At 39.6% G+C, this 21599-nt stretch overlaps 1 protein-coding gene across 6 annotated transcripts in view; it reads right to left on the bottom strand.

Annotated features, from left to right (window-relative positions):
* The window catches only part of lingo2 (leucine rich repeat and Ig domain containing 2), a 240796-nt gene that overhangs the window by 182146 nt on the left and 37051 nt on the right, over positions 1-21599 (bottom strand). For 5 of the 6 annotated variants that reach the window (XM_034093222.2, XM_071204598.1, XM_034093218.2 and 2 more), the window contains exon 2: positions 16747-16819. The gene's annotated coding sequence lies outside the window, so the exon portion shown is untranslated. Of the gene's footprint in view, positions 1-8587; positions 8661-16746; positions 16820-21599 lie in introns of those variants that run through there. The other variant, XM_034093223.2, reaches the window with a different exon arrangement.

Here is a 21599-nt window from a genome sequence, read left to right as displayed (position 1 = left end):
GACATTTAGCTTATCTACTAAGGAGAGGGCCCGCCAGATTCTTGAAATTCAAGGCCTAGTGCTGTGGTTCTCAAATGGGGGTACGCGGACCCCTAGGGGTACGTTGGAGTACTGCAGGGGGTACGTGAGATTTATTTTATGTTAATGAAAAAAAAAACATAAGTAATGCATTTAAACAAACTACTAATAGTAGATTAACTACTTTATTCAAAGGTTTACAGTAACTCTGGATGATAACATGGGAAAAATAAACGGGGTGCTCTCTTTTCCTCTCCCTCTCCTGACAGCCCGTCAGTCTCGTGCAGCTCGCTGAACCTGTAATGAGTGACCCGACAGTAAATAATACGTATATTTATAACTAGTTTAGCTAGTTACAGAGTAGATAAACTAGCTAAGTGTGTTAGGTCTAACTCTTAGTGTATTTAAGGTTGCTCCACTCAACGATCCGTCACAGCGGCGGAGCTGTGATCATGCAGCTGCGTGTTCTCCGTCAGCAGCAGCTGATCTGATCTCTCTCTCGCGTCCGGTTAGACTTCACTCGCGTCTATGTCCAAATCTATCAGATCTAGCTAGTTCTAGTTAATTATATGACTGCCTGCTTTTCAAAGGACCTAAACAATAAGCGTTGCTTGTCAACGGCGTGTGGCCGCAAAGTATAGCGCAGCATTATGCATATGTTTATAGGAGGGGTCAAAATCCCATGCTCATAAAATGCTCATATATTTGTTCTCTTCATTCCCCACGCCCCAACATAAATAAATAGATATACCAATTATAGGAAAAGTAACGAAGTTTGAGCAGTGTGGGTTTTATATTAACAGAGTTACACAAAGGGGGTACATTATTGAAAAACGTTTGAGAACCACTGGCCTAGAGGATAGCAAGCCATCTCAGCTCATGGAGAAGATGCTGAATCTGCTAGGAGGGGAAGATCCCCGTCAGCGACAGAGTCTCGGGAAGTTTGTTTTTGTGTGACACCGGAGCTCATCGGAGTGTAGTTCCTGCTTCGAGGGAAGACATCGCTCGTGGGGGACATGGACCGCGGTTGACGACGGCTAATCGTGGCCTCATTCGCACATACGGCTTGAGGCCTATGTGTGTGTGCATTGGAGGACAACGTTTCAACTGGGATTTTGTGACGGCAGACATTTCTTTTCCCCTTTATGTGCTCACGGACTCCTTGTGGACGTTAAAAATAAACGCTTGGTTGATGCCTTGGCGATTTCCTCCCTCGTTTGTACACTTGGCAAGGCAGCTTGCCTTGACAGCGAGGCTGTCGGGCTCGCTGTCGGGAGCGGACATTTTTCTCAGGCTGTTGGCTGATTTTCCGGTCCTGACGCTGCCCACTTTCTCCGCGCTCACCACCAAGCATGGGGTGGAGCACCACGTCACCACCGAAGGTCCCCCAGTCTACGCCAGGGCCCGGCGGTTGAACCCTTCTAAGCTTGCAGTAGTGAGGGCGGAGTATTCAACCATGGAATGCCTGGGTATTGTCCGTCGTTCTTTTTTCAATTTGGGCCGCCGTGCCGACTTAATTAATTTGTAATTGTTACTTGGTTGTGCACAATGTATCTTGTAGAGCAGGGGTGGGGAACCTCTGGCCCCCGGGCCGTATACGGCCCGCGAGACCATTTGGTGTGGCCCTCGAGGTAATTTATAAACACACGCAAAAAAGAAAAAAATTAAAGAAATCTAGACCGCAAAATAATTAAACAAGCAAGTGCCTGTTTTTCCTGGCAACGGTCATGGTCCTTGAACACAACACGAGCCTAACGTGTCATCACGTGGTATATGTCTCGTCTGACAGGGGTGCAGTGCTGACGGAGAGCACCAGAATGCCGCTCCGGGACTTCAAAAAATTGCAGTACCCATAAATCCGTAGGCTACACATGCTGCAGTTTTTGCGTGGCTGTGTTTTAGTTGAGAGCCCAGTGGCGATCTGTCATACTGATCATACAGACAATAACTTTGTTGTTATTAGCATCTGGTTAGCTAGCTATGCTAACGAATATAAGAAGCTTTTTCTCCAACCAGTGAGGTAAAGGCCCATCTTTATATGACCATTTTAGTTATCAAAAAACAAGAGAATAAAGTAAACAGGTATAAAATACTATATGACAGTAAAAAAAAGTTGTTATTAATAAACAAGAATACAGTTTGAAAGGAGAGTGATTTGTAAAATATCCATAAAGAAAAAGTAAATCTGCTTACAGTTCTGTTTCATATGGATGTTGAGAGATGTTTCCATAGATCTCTTCATTTTGCTCTCAAAGTGCACCAGATTGATGCTTTCAACTTCAATATTTAAAAAAAAATATATTTTTTAACCTCCTCTAGGACCTAACCGAGAGGAGGTTAGGTCCCCCCCACTTAAATCATGTCCATGGATAGGAAACTAAATACATTTGCACACGTCTTGTGTCCATATCTTTCTGTTTGGTGGTCATGCCACAACCGTGCATGTGAATGCGTGCGCGAGTCATGGCAAGATATCTGGATTAAGAGGTTGCTTTTTCTTTGCACAGCATGAAAGAAAGGCCGAATGAATGTGCTGTGATTTTTAAGCAGAGGTCAATAATTTGTACGGCCCTCGGAGGATGTTGAAAACATTGAAATGGCCCTTGAGAGGAAAAAGGTTCCCCACCCCTGTTGTAGAGCAACATTTCTCTGCTACATGTAGTCTATATGATCTATTGTGAATAGGTCACTTTGTACCTGTAATAGTTTCAAAGTCTTTGTTCAGCCAGGATCTTCTCTGGTAGATCACTAAAGTAAAATCCCCATTACTAGTAGAACCAGCACACTGGCTTGATCTCAGAAATCTCAGGTTAACCCACACAAGAGCCGATAAAAGCCTTTCTGTCTCACCTGAAAGGAACATGCTCTTCCTAACTCTCTGAGGTAAGTTAAAGAAAAACAAATGTAAAGCTTTTCTGCTTCCCTTCTCTGACAGACACACACGTTTTCATATGAGAGGAACTTTCAGTGGGACTTCTATGGTAATTCAGACTGCAATCACACGGCCTTGAGGCTGCTGCTGCTGACACCAACAGCAAATGAGGCCCCAGATGCGTCATTATAATTAGTTGCTGTTCGCGTGACGTGCTCATTAAAGCGCATATTACTCTCTCTTTCCCAGTTTTCCAAATTCTGAGAAAGTAAACATCAACAAATGCACAAGGTGTTGAGGGGTTAGCTCATTAGCTCAACCGTAAATGACAGCCTACGTGAATGTAGAGATCAAAGAGTTAATTCACAAATATTAGGTTAGATAGGTGCACGCATAAAATGTTTAATGTAGAGAAAGTAAAGATAAAAATATGGCATAATATTATTCAAATAGATAAAGTTATGTTAATGACTTGGCAACGCTTGACACTGTCGTTGTTCTCTTGGGTCATGTTTATGGAAAACATACATTGTGTCTCAACAGCAGATTAATTTACCTCCGTTTACATCTGCCTCACTTTGTTACCCACTGCTTTATCAAAGCTAATTGAATGACGCAGCAGTTGTGTCTATTATTTGAAATGCATTTGCTATGCTATGTATTGTATGCATATTCTCATTTTTTGTATGTACGTGTGGCGCAGTGTACTAGTGCGTTGGTGTTCGGATCAGAGGAGCACTTGTTCAAACCCCACTGCAGTCAGCATGTCGTTGTGTCCCTGGGCAAGACACGTCACCCCACAGTATTGAGTATGTAAGTCGCTTTGGATAAAAGCGTCTAACAAGTAACATGTAATGTATGGGCTTTCAGACAGTGGTATGAGAACAACTGAGCTATCTACACTTTACAGGCACTCTATCTATATTTGTCAAAAAGAAAAAACTAAAGAGGAGGGGGCTATTTCTTCAGGTAATTGCTGATCGTTGTTAATCACAGTCATATTTCAGACAGGGAATAACCTATGCCATTCTTTTAAGCAAGCAGAGCCCGGTCAGCTGCCCCTTAAGCGCAGAGAGCTCCACTGACTAATTACTGCAGTCCAGCTGCCTACACTCTGCAGCTTCTCTATCTCAGCCCTTCACTTCTCTTCTGTAATCACCGCAAGTCCTTATCCAGTTGGGTAAGACCATTCTGTTTTCTTGAGATCGAGCATGTGCCAGATTGTCGCTGCATGCTTATGAATGTAGTTGTTCTCAATTCAATCCAGTTGGAGTGACTAAGCAGGTGGTAGCAAGTGTATCAGTGTAGAGGGTACACATGACATGCAAGACTCCGACCGTCACTCTCGGAGTCGGTTGCCGAAACCCTAGTGCATGCGTTTGTCACCACCCGCTTGGACTACTGCAATGGTGTCCTGTTCGGGGTTCCCAACAAAAGGGTTCAGGCTCCAATATGTCCAAAACTGTGCTGCTAGGGTACTCACGCACACACAGCCGTGGCATCACATCACTCCCACCCTCATCCACCTACACTGGTTGCCGGTCAAGTCCCGCATATCCTACAAAGTCCTCCTCCTTACCTACAAGTCCCTCCATGCCCTTGCCCCCCAGTACCTATCGGACATCCTTCACCCACATGCCCCACCCTGGAACCTGCGGTCCTCAGACTCTGGCCTGCTTACCACCCCCGCACCAAACTGCGAATCTTCGGGGACAGAGCCTTCAGCGTGGCAGCCCCCACCCTCTGGAACGCTCTCCCTGCGGAGATTCGCAAGATCCCCACACTCGACGCCTTCAAAAGGGCCCTCAAGTCCCATCTGTTTGCCAAGGCTTTCGGCCCCTAAATCGATCTGTTGTTTTGTCTGTCTGACTTTTGTTTTGTTCTGTTTGTTTTTGCCCTATTACTAGTCAAGCGACCTTGGGTCCCTTGAAAGGTGCTATATAAATCCAACCTATTATTATTATTATAGTAAATAAAAGGGATACAACATGTGGTGCCCAATTCAAATGAGCTGTTTTGCCTCAGAACCGTTATTTAAATAGGTTTAACCGATGCGTACAGCATTTGAAAGAAAATAATAGTAATTTTACTCAGTTTTGTATGATGTGTAGCGTATTATTCAGTTATATTCAATAGAAATATTATTAACAATCCTGTGGATATAGAGAAGAAAAAGTACCAACCTGGCAGACGTACTGTGCAGCTTTTAAGAGGGGCCAGCATCACACATTGTTTTCTTTGTTGCAGTGACTCTTTACACCTATCCATCCACACGGTATTTCAATTCACTTCCCTGCATGACCATGCTGCAGAGCAACATTATTGATTTTTCCTTTGTTTCTATTTTTTTACTTTCCATTATAGTGAACCGTCTCTCTGCTGGTGCCCAATATTCCTGTGTCTTTCTCCTTCTATAAGAAAATGAAGTTTCATCCATTAGGAAAAAAAGCTTAAAGTCTGTCCCTACACATCTTCTTCAAGACTACCAGAGATATTGAGCATTGCTACCTCATGGGGGCCAATCAGGGACCCACAGTTTCAGTGGCTTCAAGATAAATTGACTGGCTCCCCGCAAACCCCTTGTTTGATGTTATATAAATCAATGGTTACCCTTTGTTGTTACTCTTGGTTTATACATATATATTGAACATATATCTTTCAATGAATCAAGTACAAACTCTATTCAGAACACTTTACTGACAAACACCATACACATTAAACATGGTATAGGCCTGATAAAGATGAATTCAATCAGATAATAACTTGTATCACAAACATGAAACTTCAAGAAGAAAGTATTACAAATAGTAAAAAGCAATTTCTTAGATGATTCGTTGCAACAAATACTACGTTGTTGGGACAAGGACGGCTTAATGTGTGTCCGTGACAAGTGTGTGGATGAGCGGCAGTGAAAGAGATGGATGGCGGATGGATTCGCTCAGAGCGGATCAGCTGTTTGATCATTGCAGAGAAGAGGTTAGTAGTAATGTTGTCTCGAGGTGTCAAATGTACAGTGACACGCTCATGTAAACACAAACATCATTAGTGACTTTCTAGTGTAGAAATGATTCCCCCGCAGTTAAATAAAACTCATGTATGAAATAGACTACCGATGGAACCAAATGCCATTAACTGCAGATGGTTGAACTTCCTGTTTGGATTGTGAATGCACAGAAAAGTTAACCAAAAATATATCTTAGATTATCAGGTTTTGTTTTGTTAGAATATGTAGCTGAAGTTGAGGTATAAAACATGGAAATCATTATATTGTATTGTGTTTCTTGTATAAAGCTTTAGTAAATATATGGATTAGGGTTATTCTGCTTTTATTCTGATTTATGTCCCCTCCAAAAAATGTGTGTCTATATTTGAGCTACACCAGTTAGCTGTGTCTCAACACCCTTCAAAGGATCTATATAGGATCCAGTCCTTCCAGGCACTTTGGAAGCTCACTCAAAGACATCAATACTGTGGGAAATGAGACATAGAACAATGGCTCCAGAGACTGAGAAGTTAGACGGCTGAGTGAGATGCCCTTACATCTTATTTAAGGTACTTCTAGTCAATGCAGTAGAGTTCATTGAGGGAACTGTTTCACTCGTTAAAACATCAAACGGGAAGCCGAGCCAAAGGCAGCAATAGTAATTAGCAAGACAGGTGAACTGAATGAAGTGAATTCTCCTTTTTGTTGCAACTACTTGTACCAGTAACAAGACATCTTTCAGAGTTTCCTAATCAATATAAATAATGGGATTTCATGAAAGCAGTTTGTTGTATTTTAAAGAAGACCTATCATGCTATATTTGAATAATATATTGTAGGGCCATACCTATATAAGGTATATTTATACGTTTTATTTTTCAAAATACCAAACAGATCATGCATTTTAGCCATGCCTCATTTTGCTCTATTTTGCTCTCCTCCACCTGTTTGAATGTGCTGCAGCTGACCACGCCCCCCTGCAAAGGAGGGGGCGGAGTTACGAGCGTCATGTTACCATGCTGTTACCATGCTGTTACCATGCCACAGCAACCTCTCATTCCCCTGATTGGTGGAGAGTTGGCCATATAGGCGGAGCTCCTCGTCACTGACATCAGACTATTTTCAAATCTGTATCAGATCCGTTGTAGCCCCGTTTTTAGAGATTTGGGTATGGAGGAAAAGAGAGAGGGTTGTGTTTTCTGACACTTGGTGAGTTCCCTGACACACCGGGACACATATTCATGTATACAAGACGTACACAAGTGCATTTTGCATGATAGGTCCCCTTTAAAGAAAAATACTGTACCAAATGGGTTAACAGGACCCTTCCAGTACAGTGCTTCAGGAAGCTTTGTCCCTTATATATGACCTATGAGTTATTCGCGGGTTGATTCAGTTGTGTGTGAAAAACTCAATTAAATTTGCCTAATGCAATCATTGTTAATACATCTTCAACAATGTGCTTCAATTAACTCAAACTTCAAATATCATGTTGAAACACCTTTCTCCTCTGCTGTCCACAGATGGAGATAACCAGGAGTACATTACAAGAAGGATTAATCCATATTAAATATTTATATTGTTCCCTGCCTTTCTGCTGCAACATTGCACTGTCAATCAAATGTCATCCATTCAGTACTGAGGGTTACTGTACAAACCTCCCTTTTTGCCATAGCAACAAAAACGACAAATGTATGGGGAATACAAATGGACTGGCATTAAAAAGACAGAGGGGGGACTTGGAGATAGCTGAACGATCTGTGATGAAAATATCACAGATCACTCATGACAAATGGCCTGCAGTCTATCAATTTCCAATTCTAAACAAAATGTATGCAGTATGAAGAGTGTAGGATCCAAAGGTTGCGCTAGTCTGCCTCAATCTGGTGAATTGATGATATCTTTTCTCAGATGAGTGATACAGTGATAACAGACATACAGTTGCAATGTGTCTCAGTGGGTGATTTCAGAAGTTCCAACAAAGAATGCATCATCTTCGTCTCAGGAGTGACTGTCTGCCATGATTGATGATGTTGTCACAACGCCCCTATGTTGCCACAATGTGGCTCCACTTCCTTATCACTTAGGCAACACATGTATATGTTAGCAGCTATCTACACATAGGCGTCTAACCCAATAGGCAAGAGAGTTGTGCTGCACTCTGTCAGCCGTACCGAGAGATACTGCAGCACCCGAGTTCTAACGTCGGAGAGGAAACAACAGCAAGTGGGAGCCGTACATTTCACTGTGTAAAATCGATGAGATCGATAGTCACTTCTCTTTCACATTCACTCCTAAGTTACTACTGAGAACTGACAATGGCTGTAACTTGCTTTCAACAAACTCCACTTTCATGTATAAAATCATTTGGCAAACACTGTATCAGTTGGCTGATAGATAAGATGGATGAACAACAGATGAATAAACCAACCATGAATACATTCAGAAAGGTGAATATTCCCTTATTCTGCTATAAGAAAAGGCTTCAAAACGACCTTAGTCAAACTTAAAAAGTAAGTTATCAAGGATATGTTTGAGCTCAACCTGTTTTGACATTTTCAGACCTTTGCCCCTCTCACTATCCCACTTTGTCCCCATAGCTTGTGATGCCTTTATCTTCTGCTCACATCTAGGTGCTTAAGTCTTACCCTGTTCAAGCTCCCGTTGACTTGCAGCCTATCTAATGCATCCTTTCATGCTCTGCCACATCCTCACCCACTGGCATGATGCTGATGATTGCCGGCTCCCCAGAAAAGCTTCTGATGTGACAACTTCTGCTCTCCAGCTGCTGGGCTCTTGGTGAGAAAGTGAAATGTGTGTTGAGAGACACTAATGCAACACATTAGTTTGCATGAGCAGGTATGCAGCAGGTGGCATCAAACGGATGTATCATCAATGTAGTGCGATAGAGAGATGGGCTCCGAGGTTTCAGATGTAGGAACATATTTAAAAAATAAAGAAGACAAATCAAAGGTGTTTTATTCTTATTTTATTACGTTCCCATGAACCTATGCATCTTGCACATGTAGCAATACCTACTACTGACTTTGATCTTTGGAAGAAAACCAAACTTTGAAAATGTCTATGAAGTTGTGTCTTGTATAGTCTTCGTGCAGATATAATAAATCTACTTTGATAACAAAACTTGTTTTCTCAGACGGGATTACAGCACCAGGCAGGCCTGTCTGTATTTGGCTGTTGCCTTTTTGCTTGTGCCCAGGGCTTCATTAAACCCATCTCAAAGAAAAATGTTAAGATCTTGGTTTTCATTGAGTGCACAAAGGCATGTGTGCCAATGCCGAGACAGAATAACAAGTTGCATCATGCATCATGGCACAACGGGGGCATCTCAGTGAATGCTGGAGGAAATGTAAAACAAGTGTTTCTCAGACAGAGACAGGCCCTCAGGCTCTTTGATTATTTTACAATGTGAATCACACAGCCCCCCATTTAGAAAGTAATGTCAGTATTGATTAGCTCACCTCGCCCTGAAAAAGGTACTTCAACTGGACCTAATCAGCCATGCTCACATATGTATTTATCTGATCTTGATGCGATAAGGTAGACAACTTGTATAATGCATCCAAAATGTATCACTTCAGCAAGTCAGTATTAGCTTAGAGGGGAGTGAATATAAATGTCACTATTTATTTTTGCCTTTACGTAAGATATTGTGATATATTGTGAAAAATAATAGAAATAATCCAGACACCGACTAACTCAACGTTATCTTGGAACAAGTATGCGTGTGTGATTTGAAATCTTTTAATACATGTTAATGACTGCAGTAAAGCTGTCGGCAAACAAGGAGTGATTCCAATCTAATATACTAACCCCTAACCAAAGTGTAGCAGTTGTAGTTCTGAAGCACAACAATTCCATTCAAAGTAAAATGTCATGCGTGAGCAAAATATCTTCTATTATTTATCATTGTTAAGTTAGACTCAACTTTAGGAAAATAAGCAACCCTGTCTCCTAAAAATTACGTTCCCACAGAACTAAACTGCATTCTCAATTACGTTTAGCTAGAAACGTATTTTCTCCCACGTTACGTTAGTTATGAACGTATCTCAAATACGTTTATTTTCTACATATCTTCTAGAAGCATATTTTCTTCCACGTTACGTTAGTTATGAATGTAACTTAAATACGTTTATTTTCTACATATCTTTGCCATTTATTGTCTTGCTTATAATAATGATAATTAGTTATTTATAAATATCATTTTAGAGCACACCTTTGAAATCGACAATCGGGCTCGATATATGGTTAAATTAAAATCAGTAGGCGAGGCTGTAATTTCGCCAGCTGTTACTCTCATGTGCGAGGCAGAACATAATAGTTTTAACATGCCAAAAAGCTGCTGTGTCGTTTATTGCACCTCAAACATTAAAACAAATCCAGAGTTACGTGTTTCTGTACTTCCTCTAAGAAGAAAGGACAGTAACAGAAGAGCTCTGTGACTTCAGGCTTGATCGCCGTTCAAATGACAGCGCTGGTTTCCCCAAAAGTGGGCGGGGCTGTAAAGTGAAGTAGATTTTACTGTCATCTATTATTCAAAACCATTCTATTTATTCTAACGTAAATTACATGCCAGTGTTTTATCTTTTATTTATTTGTTTTTATTTTAAATCGTATAATGTCGGACTTTTTTTCCGTCTGTGAGGAAAAGAAATGGGGCTCAGAGCCTCAAAATACTGAAATCTGTATTTTTTTAAATCTTTTCCTTCTAATTTATTATTCTTTTCTAAATAACACACTGTTATTTAATCACCAATAACACACAATTATCCTTGTTTTTATTTATTCATTTAATTCTATAATCTTGGGCTTTTTAGCCGTAAATAAAGTCACCGGAAACAGACGGGACATTTTGAGCGATACACACCACAAACCCACTAAACTGATTACCCAAGATCCTCAGCTTGAAGCTTGTTGATTGGATGTTTTAGCCGCAATGCACGCTGGGATATGGTGTTGATATGATATGGAGATATGATATCCGACAACGAAAAATAAAATAATACCTAATTCAGAGTGTGCTTGCTTTTCTCTTTGGAAGTCATCACATAACGGCATTGTAATACACGGTTCGGCTGCATTAAATATTACACATCTGCCGTAATTCTTTATTTATAGAGAGAGACAAACAGGAGAACTGCTGCCAAAACTGAATACTTGACGTGGATCATAAATATATCAACAATTAAACAACATCTTCAATTTCTTTTCACAAAATACGTCTCCTTGCAGTATCAATAGTAATTCGGCTGACTTTTATATTTGATCCAATTGGTATATAGGTTATATTTACACCATAACGGTGCACAGCTGATCGAAAAGGACTTGTAGTTTTTAAAGATATTACTGATTTTCTTTGAATATAAGAATCTAAATACTGAGTTGAGAGAATAGTCAGGGGATTTGGGTGATGGGAGACACATCTATGGAATCACAATTTCAATAGCTTACTATTAAATGACGGATAGCCTATGCCTTTCTGTCTGTGATGTTTTACAAATCAGATATTAATGTGTAGAAGTAAAACAAGAGAAATAGTATAGCAATATCCTGTAAAATTATGTAAAAACATGAATACAACTACACATCTTCAGATGTTATACATAAGTGTCTACACTAATAATACAAAGTTATTATTAATATGCTGTGTGTACCTTGTGTGCACCGCCTAGTGGTTAAAGCATGTTATTGAATTATTTTTGTTGAATAATCGTATTTGATCAAAACAATATTAAGAGTACATACTTTCATAGGGGGAAAGTAGAAGGTCAATGATAGAAATATAGAATATAAAAAGTCAAGAAGATACTAAGTGATCTCTACAATAAAACAGTTTAGTGCTGGATGTACAAAGATATTAATAGGAGGATGTGCAAAACAGAAAAACGAATTAACCTTTATTAACACATTAAAAAATACTTTAGGTTAAGGTCTTCTTTTAAACAAGAAAAAAGCTCTGGGGGTATCTATCTACATATGAATATTAAGCCTGACAAAGTACTTAACGTCTAAAATATTGCTTTCCTGCAATGTTAACTATGTTGAAACACTTATTTTAAATGATATTATACACATTAATTATACTCTTATGTATGTAGATAGTATAAGAAATGTGCAGAATATGACAGTTTAATGGTGGAGATATACAGTACACACATATTGATAGATGTCTGTTGAGGAACCTGCGACCCAAGTTGTGTATAAGATCAATACACCTTAGAAAACCTTGAAATCTTGAAAGGGATATGCAAAATAGCCATTATACAGTTTTTAATTAACTATTAGTAGAGAATAACGAGTAATGAATATACTTTATAAAGATCTGCAGATAAATGTTTAGTCTTCTCAAGCACCAACTATCAAATATCTCTCCTGATTGTTGGCACTTGACAATCACCTCCCCTGAATTGTATTCAGGTGTAACTAAAGTCTGCTTTAAGGGTTGTTTATATTCCACATCATTAATCAGAATCTGCAAAGTAACTAAACTAAATGTAGTGGAGTAAAAATACCAGGTTAACCTCTGAATTGTAGTGGAGTAGAATTACAAAGTAACAATGAGCTGTCGTGTGGGTATATATTAATGCTGCCCATTATGGATACAAGCGATTTTCACCCATTTAGTAATTACATGTTTTAAATGTGTACACACCAATGTGTTTCCTATCGCCTAAACCTCCAGGGCTGTACACAGTTTAATACTGTCAACTTCTACATTTGGGAAAAAACGTCTTTTAAAACTACAATTCCCAGTAGAGACGTGCCATAGAGAACATGTTGCGAAACACAATAGCCAGCATGTGTAGTTCTGGGGGGGGGGGGGGGGGGGGCGTTCGAGTCCAGTTTTGAATAGTCTGCCGTGATTTCGTTCCATTTCAAAGAGCTTGACGCCCGGCGTAACCTTGGCGCAACATCACGGGGTTTGTCAACGGGACTGTAGTCCCAAACGATAGCTGGGGATTATGGGTAGTGTAGTGTCTTGGGCCATCCTAAATCTCGAAATGTCCCGTCTTTTTCTGGTGACTTTATTTACGGCTAAAAAGCATGCTAAAATGCCCAAGATTATAGAATTAAACGAATAAACAAGGATAATTGTGTGCTATTGTTGCGTAAATAACAGTGTGTTATTTAGAAAATAATAACAAATTAGAAGGAAGAGATTTTAAAAAATACAGATTTCAGTATTTTGAATCTCTAAACCCCATTTCTTTTCCTCAAAGACGACAAAAAAAGTCCGACATTATACGATTTAAAATAAAAACAAATAAATAAAAAGATAAAACACTGGCATGTAATACGTTAGAATAAATAGAATGGTTTTGAATAATAGATGACAGTAAAATCTACTTCACTTTACAGCCCCGCCCACTTTTGGGGAAACCAACGCTGTCATTTGAACGGCGATCAAGTCTGAAGCCACAGAGCTCTTCTGTTACTGTCCTTTCTTCTTAGAGGAAGTACAGAAACACGTAACTCTGGATTTGTTTTAATGTTTGAGGTGCAATGAACGACACAGCAGCTTTTTGGCATGTTAAAACTATTATGTTCTGCCTCGCACATGAGAGTAACAGCTGGCGAAATTACAGCCTCGCCTACTGATTTTAATTTAACCATATATCGAGCCCGATTGTCGATTTCAAAGGTGTGCTCTAAAATGATATTTATAAATGACTATTATCATCATTATAAGCAAGACAATAAATGGCAAAGATATGTAGAAAATAAACGTATTTCAGATACGTTCATAAGGAACGTAACCTGGGAGAAAACATGTTTCTAGAAGATATGTAGAAAATAAACGTATTTGAGATACGTTCATAACAAACGTAACGTGGGAGTAAATACGTTTCTAGCTAAACGTAATTGAGAATGCAGTTTAGTTCTGTGGGAACGTAATTTTTAGGAGACAGGGTTGAAATAAGGAAAACAGTTAAGCGAGTAATGACAAACAAGGGTATACAAATCATAGTTGTGAGTATTTTTTCTTAATTTCTGTAGCAGTGGGAATTTAACATCAATCCTGCAGTAAGTTCTGCATCATGATGTTGTATTGCTTTTAACCATGTGCGGAAATACCAACAGTATATACTCATTTGTAAAAAAAAGAATATATATATTCGATTTTTTTCCCCCCAAACAGTACAATGGGGGGTTTCAGCAAGACAAATCCATGAAACAGGATTAACAATTAAGAAATGTTACTCTTAACTTCAGGGCTTCTGTCTCTCAGCTTTGAAGTCAAGTTTGTATAAATTCAAGGTTTACCTAATTAATAACCATTAAAACAAATATACTCCGCCACATTTCCCATAACATGCTGAGGAATGATAAATAACTATTTTTTCAAAATGAGTGAATATTTGCAAAAAAACATAAAGTTTATCAGTTTGAATATGAAATATCTTGTCTTTGTAGTGTGTTCAATTGAATATAGGTCGAAAAAGATTTGCAAATCATTGTAACCTATTTATATTTACACTACATGTAATATTGCAATAGTGTGTCGTATTGCTAACCATTTCCTTCATTTTAAGCTACAACATGCTCTATTAAGGCGTGATGAGATCACTGTGGGGGGGTGGCAGCTACCTGTGGTGTACAGACTGGCAGGATCCAAGGTATCCGGCAGCAGCTTTGCGCCCTGCTGCTGCCAATTCAAAATAGAGAACATCAATGTTGCCGGGTGGCAGCCACAGCGGTTCCCACTCGCTGTCTGAAACCCCCTTCAATCCCACCTTCAAACCTCTCATTTTTTAACTGGACACTTCCAACGGCAGAAATGGACGTCAATGAGCACAACACCAGACCACCGTGATCCCTGGACAAATCTGAGATGTGGGCAGTGATTAAAAAAGGTTTTGGACCAGAGTAACATCTTCTCTGGGGCTGCAATAGATATGATATTATTATTAATTGTTTTATTTCATTAATTAAATGCTTTGAGGCTTTGTGTGAATTGTTATGTAGATAAACCCCTTGCTCTCTACTACCAGTATTTCAGTTCCTGTGACAAGCCAGAGATAAGACTCATTATGATTTATGTTTAGGGCAATTAAGCCTGGTCAGATGAGGTAACTTCTTGAACATGTATGCAATACCATTCTAATTGCTTCTTCAATAGTAAGGATTAGATTTAAAGAGTTCATTATTCAATTAAAAAAACCTTGTTGCAATTTAAAGTTGTTAGTTGTAAAAAAGTGGCAAATGACAAAGTAATAATATGAGCATCGTCTTTATTTGAAATTGATTAGATATCAGACTTAATAAAATGCTACCTCACATCCCCAGTAAACCGAAAAAGTGACGAATAATTATTTAAACTGATCATATTTTCCATTTATAATAAAATAACATATACAAGTTTCTCTTGATGGAGAAGGAGAAATTCATATATTTTTTGTAATTTCCAAAAGTTTGATATTTCACTTTAGGAATGTTTCATCATGAAACATCTTTGATTTAACAAGATCCAATCCACCTTGAGCCTTTCACCAATCTACCGTGTCATGTCCAATATAGTAGCGACAACATATTTCAAACGTTATTTTAAAAAGGAGAAATATAAATAACTATTTGCATCGCCATTTGGTGTTCCACACTTAGCATTTCATAATGTCTTCAGAGCCGTCTGATAATCTACAGTTGCTATAGATCATTTGTACGGCAACGTCTACTTCGACACAGCTACCGGGATTGAGCTGGATCCACATAAACCTTAGGCAACATTTCAACCTCTTTTTTTATTAGCTGCATTAGCAATTAAAATAAAACAACCTGCTCATGTTGTTAATGTAAAACAGTATCCATGTAGTTACCACTTAAACTGTTTAAAAAAAAAAAGGATTAACAAGACATTCTGTAATAATTGGCTACATCATGCTTCATCGCTCTTCTTTCCACTGTGCCATGTCCTCCCCTCTAACCTCACCAGTACACTTTGGGACTGCTGAATGGGCACAGTGGTTGGCATGGAGCTGTGAGCTGCTCTTATCATGTTAAGCACAATGGCAGAGGGTTGGTACAAGGGAACAGCTTTAATGATTCTGGATGTGCGCCCCAGGGCTGCAATCACCCTGACCAACCCTTGTATACCCATGTTTAGCCCCAGGGCTGCAAGTGTTTCAGCTTCTATTTTGAGAATGTTCTTGAACAACAAATACAGACTTTTTAAATAGCTGTGCACAACACTGTGATGTACCATATAGAAATCACAACAACTGTTTTTAATACAACAGCATGAGGGTAAACTATAGTGCCCTAGATTGGAAACCTTCAAGAGGTTCGCACTGTCGCACATCAAAGCTAGCATTCATCAGATCCATTTATAATACTGAGTTGACAAAGTGATGTCAAAAGCAATGTTATTTTCAAATTTGTTGACAGATTCAAAAATAGCTTTATGTGAAAAGAACAGCTGGCATGTTTAAAAAAAAAATTCACCCACGGATTTACCAGCCATCAATACATCCACGGGTGAGTTTATAACTACCATGTTCAAGAGGGAATCTGACATAGTGTGCGGGTGCCAGAAGCTCTTACAATCATGTCACAGTTCCCACAGTGTAAGAAGTGTGTTTCTTCCCTCAAGAAATACACAAGAACAGGAAGGCACAAAGGGTAAGGTTATCATCTTGGTTTATACATGCATTTATTGCCATATTTTTGTCAGAATAACTTTCCTTTCTAACCAGATAGTGTCTGGCACTCCTTGACCTGCATCTGTTCAATTACTAAGAATATTCATAGCCAACACGTGGTTACCAAAATATATAACGAGTCATGCATGTCGCCCTGCTGCTTTCCCTGAGGAACACATGTATTCATACCTAAAGAGACATGAAAGATCAACTTACCATACTGGAACAGAGGCAAAGAACATATCTGCTTTCTGCCAGGGGAGAGGATAGGGGCCTACGCAGATTCAGTCTGAAACACAGAAAGGAGAAGAGTTCCGTAAGGACAAGCAACATCAATGACTTGTGATTGTACACAAGGCAGACAAAAGAGAATTTTGGAATGTCAGCATACATGAGCATACAATTGTACTGTATGTCACATTGGATACGAGCATGCTGAGCAGATTAATGCTTAAAACAGATATGTAAATCCTAGGCTAGGATATATATATATAACTTCCATAAATGTAACCCTGTATATTAAGGGACAGAGAACATTTACATAGTACAGTATGGTATTGATATTTTAACAGATAATATCCTGCAAGGCTTCATAAAGGCATTGATAAAACATACAGTTATGCTTGAACCACCCTGAACACACTCAGAGATGAACCTAGTTGAATATTCACATAAAGATTTATTTAACATTTTGAGTAGTAACCACACCCTAGTTTTTTTTTTTGATTTTGATATACTTTATTAATCCCCGTGGGGAAATTGTTTCTCTGCATTTGACCCATCCTAGTGTTAGGAGCAGTGGGCAGCCATTTTGAACAGCGCCCGGGGAGCAGTGTAGGGAACGGTGCCTTGCTCAGGGACACCTCGGTAGCACTTTGTCTTGCCGGGACTTGAACTGGTGACCTTCCAATTGCCAAGCCAAGTCTCTATCGACTTCGCCACCACCGCCCACAGTTCTATCAAATCCTTTGTGAACTGTTAACCCCCATACTTTTGTCATTTGTGTTGGTATAGGAAAGAAGAATAAACATAAGAATGTTATCCGTATAGTGAGTGGCCACCCCATACAATTCGTCATCAATCCACTCTAGGAAAAAAACATTTGTGGATATATTGTCCACATTCAGTGTAAACGTGTATCAGGACTGTCATTGCAGATGGATTTTCCAGACATCACAATAAGAACCTGTTTATTTCCATTGAATTGCTTTTTCAGTCTTTGTTTTTTTTGTCCCATAGGAAGTCTAGCAGCAGCGGCTTAAGGTGGCTTCTACTGCTGTCAACCTGAACCACTTTTAATACTAGAAATATGTCTACGTGTAGCAAAATTCAACTATTAAAACCCATATATTTGTCATTTTGGAAAGCAACACAATTCATGTGTAATTCATTGTGTTTACATTTTGTGTGAAATGTTTCGAATGCTAACAATGAGGAAGCTTTTAGTTGGTGTTGCTCATTCCTGAATACTTAACATTGGAATTTTCAACTTTTTTTTATTTCAGTATTTCTATTATATTTAATGAGATTATGTTTGAAGTGAAAAGGAAAACAGAGAAAGATAACACGATCTGCCATTCACGGCATCTCCGGCTCTCTGACAGCAATGTTTTTGAAATAATGAGATCTCTAGCATGCTTACCCTGAACGCTATGAGCCAGCAGAAAAGAGGATGACAGGAAAAGTCAAACAGCCATGCAGGTTTTTAATACAGAGCCGTCTTAATGATTGCATCCAAGCTAGCTATTGGCTGTAGTCTTCCCACACTAACCACAATCCTGTCCGTTTCAATCGGAGCCCATATGACACATTATTAAGGTGGCAGACCAAGATCCTGGTGTACTTTTTTGCCAAATCTGCAGGATCATTTTGGCTTCTCTACACACAGAGAGGAGAATACTGTAGCACTGTCCTCGGAGGGTGTTTGGGTGGAGTAAGGGTGGGATGATGAGGAGAAAGGGAAGGAGAAGAGGGGGATGAGACCCCGTTGGGATGGAATCTTGAGTATGCCAAGGTCAGCAGAACACTCACAACGAAATGAAATGCAGCCAAACACAAACACAGACACACAGACACACTTACACGTAGCAACACACTGCCCACATAAGCTCCTCCCTGAGGAAAACCTGCTGAGAACTGCTAAATTACCAATGGGCTCACACTTGGCTATAGGGGCCTGAAAAACCTCCAAACACAAACACATTTTCTTATTCTCGTGTCTCCTTACGTTGGTAATTTTTTAGAACTTCACCTTCACCCTTACTGCATTCTGGCGTGGTCCAACCTCTCTTTGTGAATATGAAAGGCTTTCATTTGAGTGGAAGTTGTCTTTCAAATGACATTCATGGGGGCTGATAGTTAATACTTGAATGCCTTTCTTTGAGTTACCGCAGGTGTATCTGTGGAGGCATAAATGAACTGGTCTTGGATGTGGAATTATTGTAGTGTGGTAGTTTATTCCCGAACACAAGCAAGTACTAAATTATTGACTTTAAATGCTTTCACTTTGACAGATGGGAACAAATGAGATGAACAAAATATTGGCTCTAGATAAAACATATTTCACACAAGTCATATTTCACACAAGTCTCAATAAAATATAGTTATTACAATTGTGTCTCCTGTACTCAATCACCAAGCGCTTGTATATACACAGAAGCTGTTATTGATGAACCTAAAGTACTGATATATTTATATATTTTCATTTATTTGCCATTTACGCTGCCATATTTATTTGCTAAATCATCACTTGCAATACACATCAGAGGGCATTACAATCCCTCCCTCTGGTAACTGCCATATATTTTTATGAATATCACTTTTATTTTGCATTGATCAAACATTAAATGTTTGTAGACATTCTATAGGATGTCCAACAGGGCCTTACATACTAAAAGCTGATTGATATGACCTGCTACCTGCTGAGGAGACTGAGGTGTTTAATGGTGCAGGGGGCACTTCTTCAGACCTTCTATGACTGTGGGGGCTTCAGCCATCTTTTATGGTGTGGCCTGCTGGGACAGAAGCATCTCGGCTACTGACAGGAAGAGACTGAACAGACTGGTAAGGAAGGCTAGCTCTGTCCTGGGGAGTCTTCTGGAGGTGGTGGGAGACAGGAGTCCTCACTGTGGAGGTGGTGGGAGACAGGAGTCCTCACTGTGGAGGTGGTGGAGTCCTCACAGTGGAGGTGGTGGGAGACAGGAGTCCTCACCGTGGAGGTGGTGGGAGACAGGAGTCCTCACTGTGGAGGTGGTGGGAGACAGGAGAATGGCAGCCAAGCTGTCCTCCCTGCTGAACAACGTGTCCCACCCCCTCCAGGACACCCTGTCTGCACTGTGCAGCTCCTTCAGTGACAGGCTTCTGCACCCGGGTGTCTCACGGAGAGATACCTGCAGCGGTCAGACTGTACTCCACCACGGCCCCTGGTAGACCCCAACGCACAACAAAAACGGCAATTATAAATATAGACACCGAAAATAGCTGTGCAATTTATTCTACCACTTTTTATACTCTCACCTTGCTGCTATATTGCTAAACTGTTATTGGTACTGGATGTGCATTTTTGTATATATATATTGTAGTTTCTAGTTGTTATCTTTAATATGAATATTTGTTTCTTATGCATGCTTCTTGAGAGGTATTAAGCTGTCTTTGGCTCTTTGCTGTAACTATTGTAAATGTGACTGTTGACTAGGAAATCGTCTCCACTAGTGCCATTTCAGAGCCTCTTTTTAAATGTGTAGTAAACACAAGGAAACATCTAATTTACCAAAACACTGCAGTCTTACCCAAGAAGGAGAATCCTTAAATGTACTCTTAAATGTTATTTAGTATTTCAATATAATCCATATTGTCCAATAAAGACTCATCCTTTAGTCCCCTTATGACATTTCAATGGGAGACAAAGAGATTGTTGTAGTTTGGCTGCATATTGAACTAGTTATCTTTCGTAAAACATTAATGCTTATTCAGAATAAAGGACCCAGTGCAGATGGGGAAACATTTAAACATCACACAGGTATTTACCCATACACAGAGTGCATTTTGTAATCCTCTCAAAGACCTCCCTTATCTACCAGAGTGCTTTTTGTGTTTCTACATTTTAGGGTGGCGATATGGAGGGAGTTTTGGGAAACTAATCATTTCGACCAGTCTTTACCTTCCAACTCCTTATAAAGAGATATTAAAAATATTTAATCATACAGATATCTTAATACATATTTGCTGTGCCCGGATTGCATTCATCATCATTTTTCTCAGGAGTTCCCTGAAGGCAACCGGCGCTAAATTATTGATGGGCCTGAAAGCTGTTTGGCTCTGTTAGGGAGTGCCAGCAACTCTCTTGGGAAACAAAAAGCACCAGCTTCTTTGAAACCAGCGGAAGCAGCAAAGTCTCGGTTAGAATTTGTGTTGTGTTCCTTGGTGCCAAGCATTTAGCGCTGAGACAATGCAATACAGTTTCATTACAATGCCAGAGCCTCGCAGGCGCAGACATCAAAGGCTGGGTTGGTCTCTGCTTCAGTTTACCAAGACAATACAGAGATGGAGATATAGTTAAGACTAATTTCAAAGAGAACTACTGACAAATTCATTATAAACATGCGAGAAGCTGAAATAATGAAATACTACAGAATGCACCTCGAGGTAGAAAACTCTGTGGATGTCAAACCTAAAATGGAACCCATGTTTTGTAACCCTCTTCTTGCATCTTTTAAAGCTACAAAGACCCCTAACATGCTGGAGCAAGCTCATCAATAGTGTATAATGACTGATGACGCCATTTCTGTTTTAGGTCCAAAGTCGTTTACTTCCAAATGTATTCAGGTACAAGACAATCTGTCCCAAGTCAGGAACTTTTCTAAAAAAACAACTGGGTACAAGTTGGTCTTTCATTAATTATCAATCATGTTACTGCAAGCCGGTTGTTTTTATGTTGTGGCTCATATGTTGCAAACTTTGGCAACAACTTCATCATGTCAGAAATATGGAATCTCATGATTAAACCCCCTGAGATGCATCTTCTTATTTTCAAAAAAACACCCAAATCTAGGCCCAACTGCCCCAGATCA

The sequence above is a fragment of the Pseudochaenichthys georgianus genome, chromosome 10 (genome assembly GCF_902827115.2).
Source record: "Pseudochaenichthys georgianus chromosome 10, fPseGeo1.2, whole genome shotgun sequence".
NCBI classification, from domain to species: domain Eukaryota; kingdom Metazoa; phylum Chordata; class Actinopteri; order Perciformes; family Channichthyidae; genus Pseudochaenichthys; species Pseudochaenichthys georgianus.
This window is presented reverse-complemented; position numbering and strand designations above follow the sequence as displayed.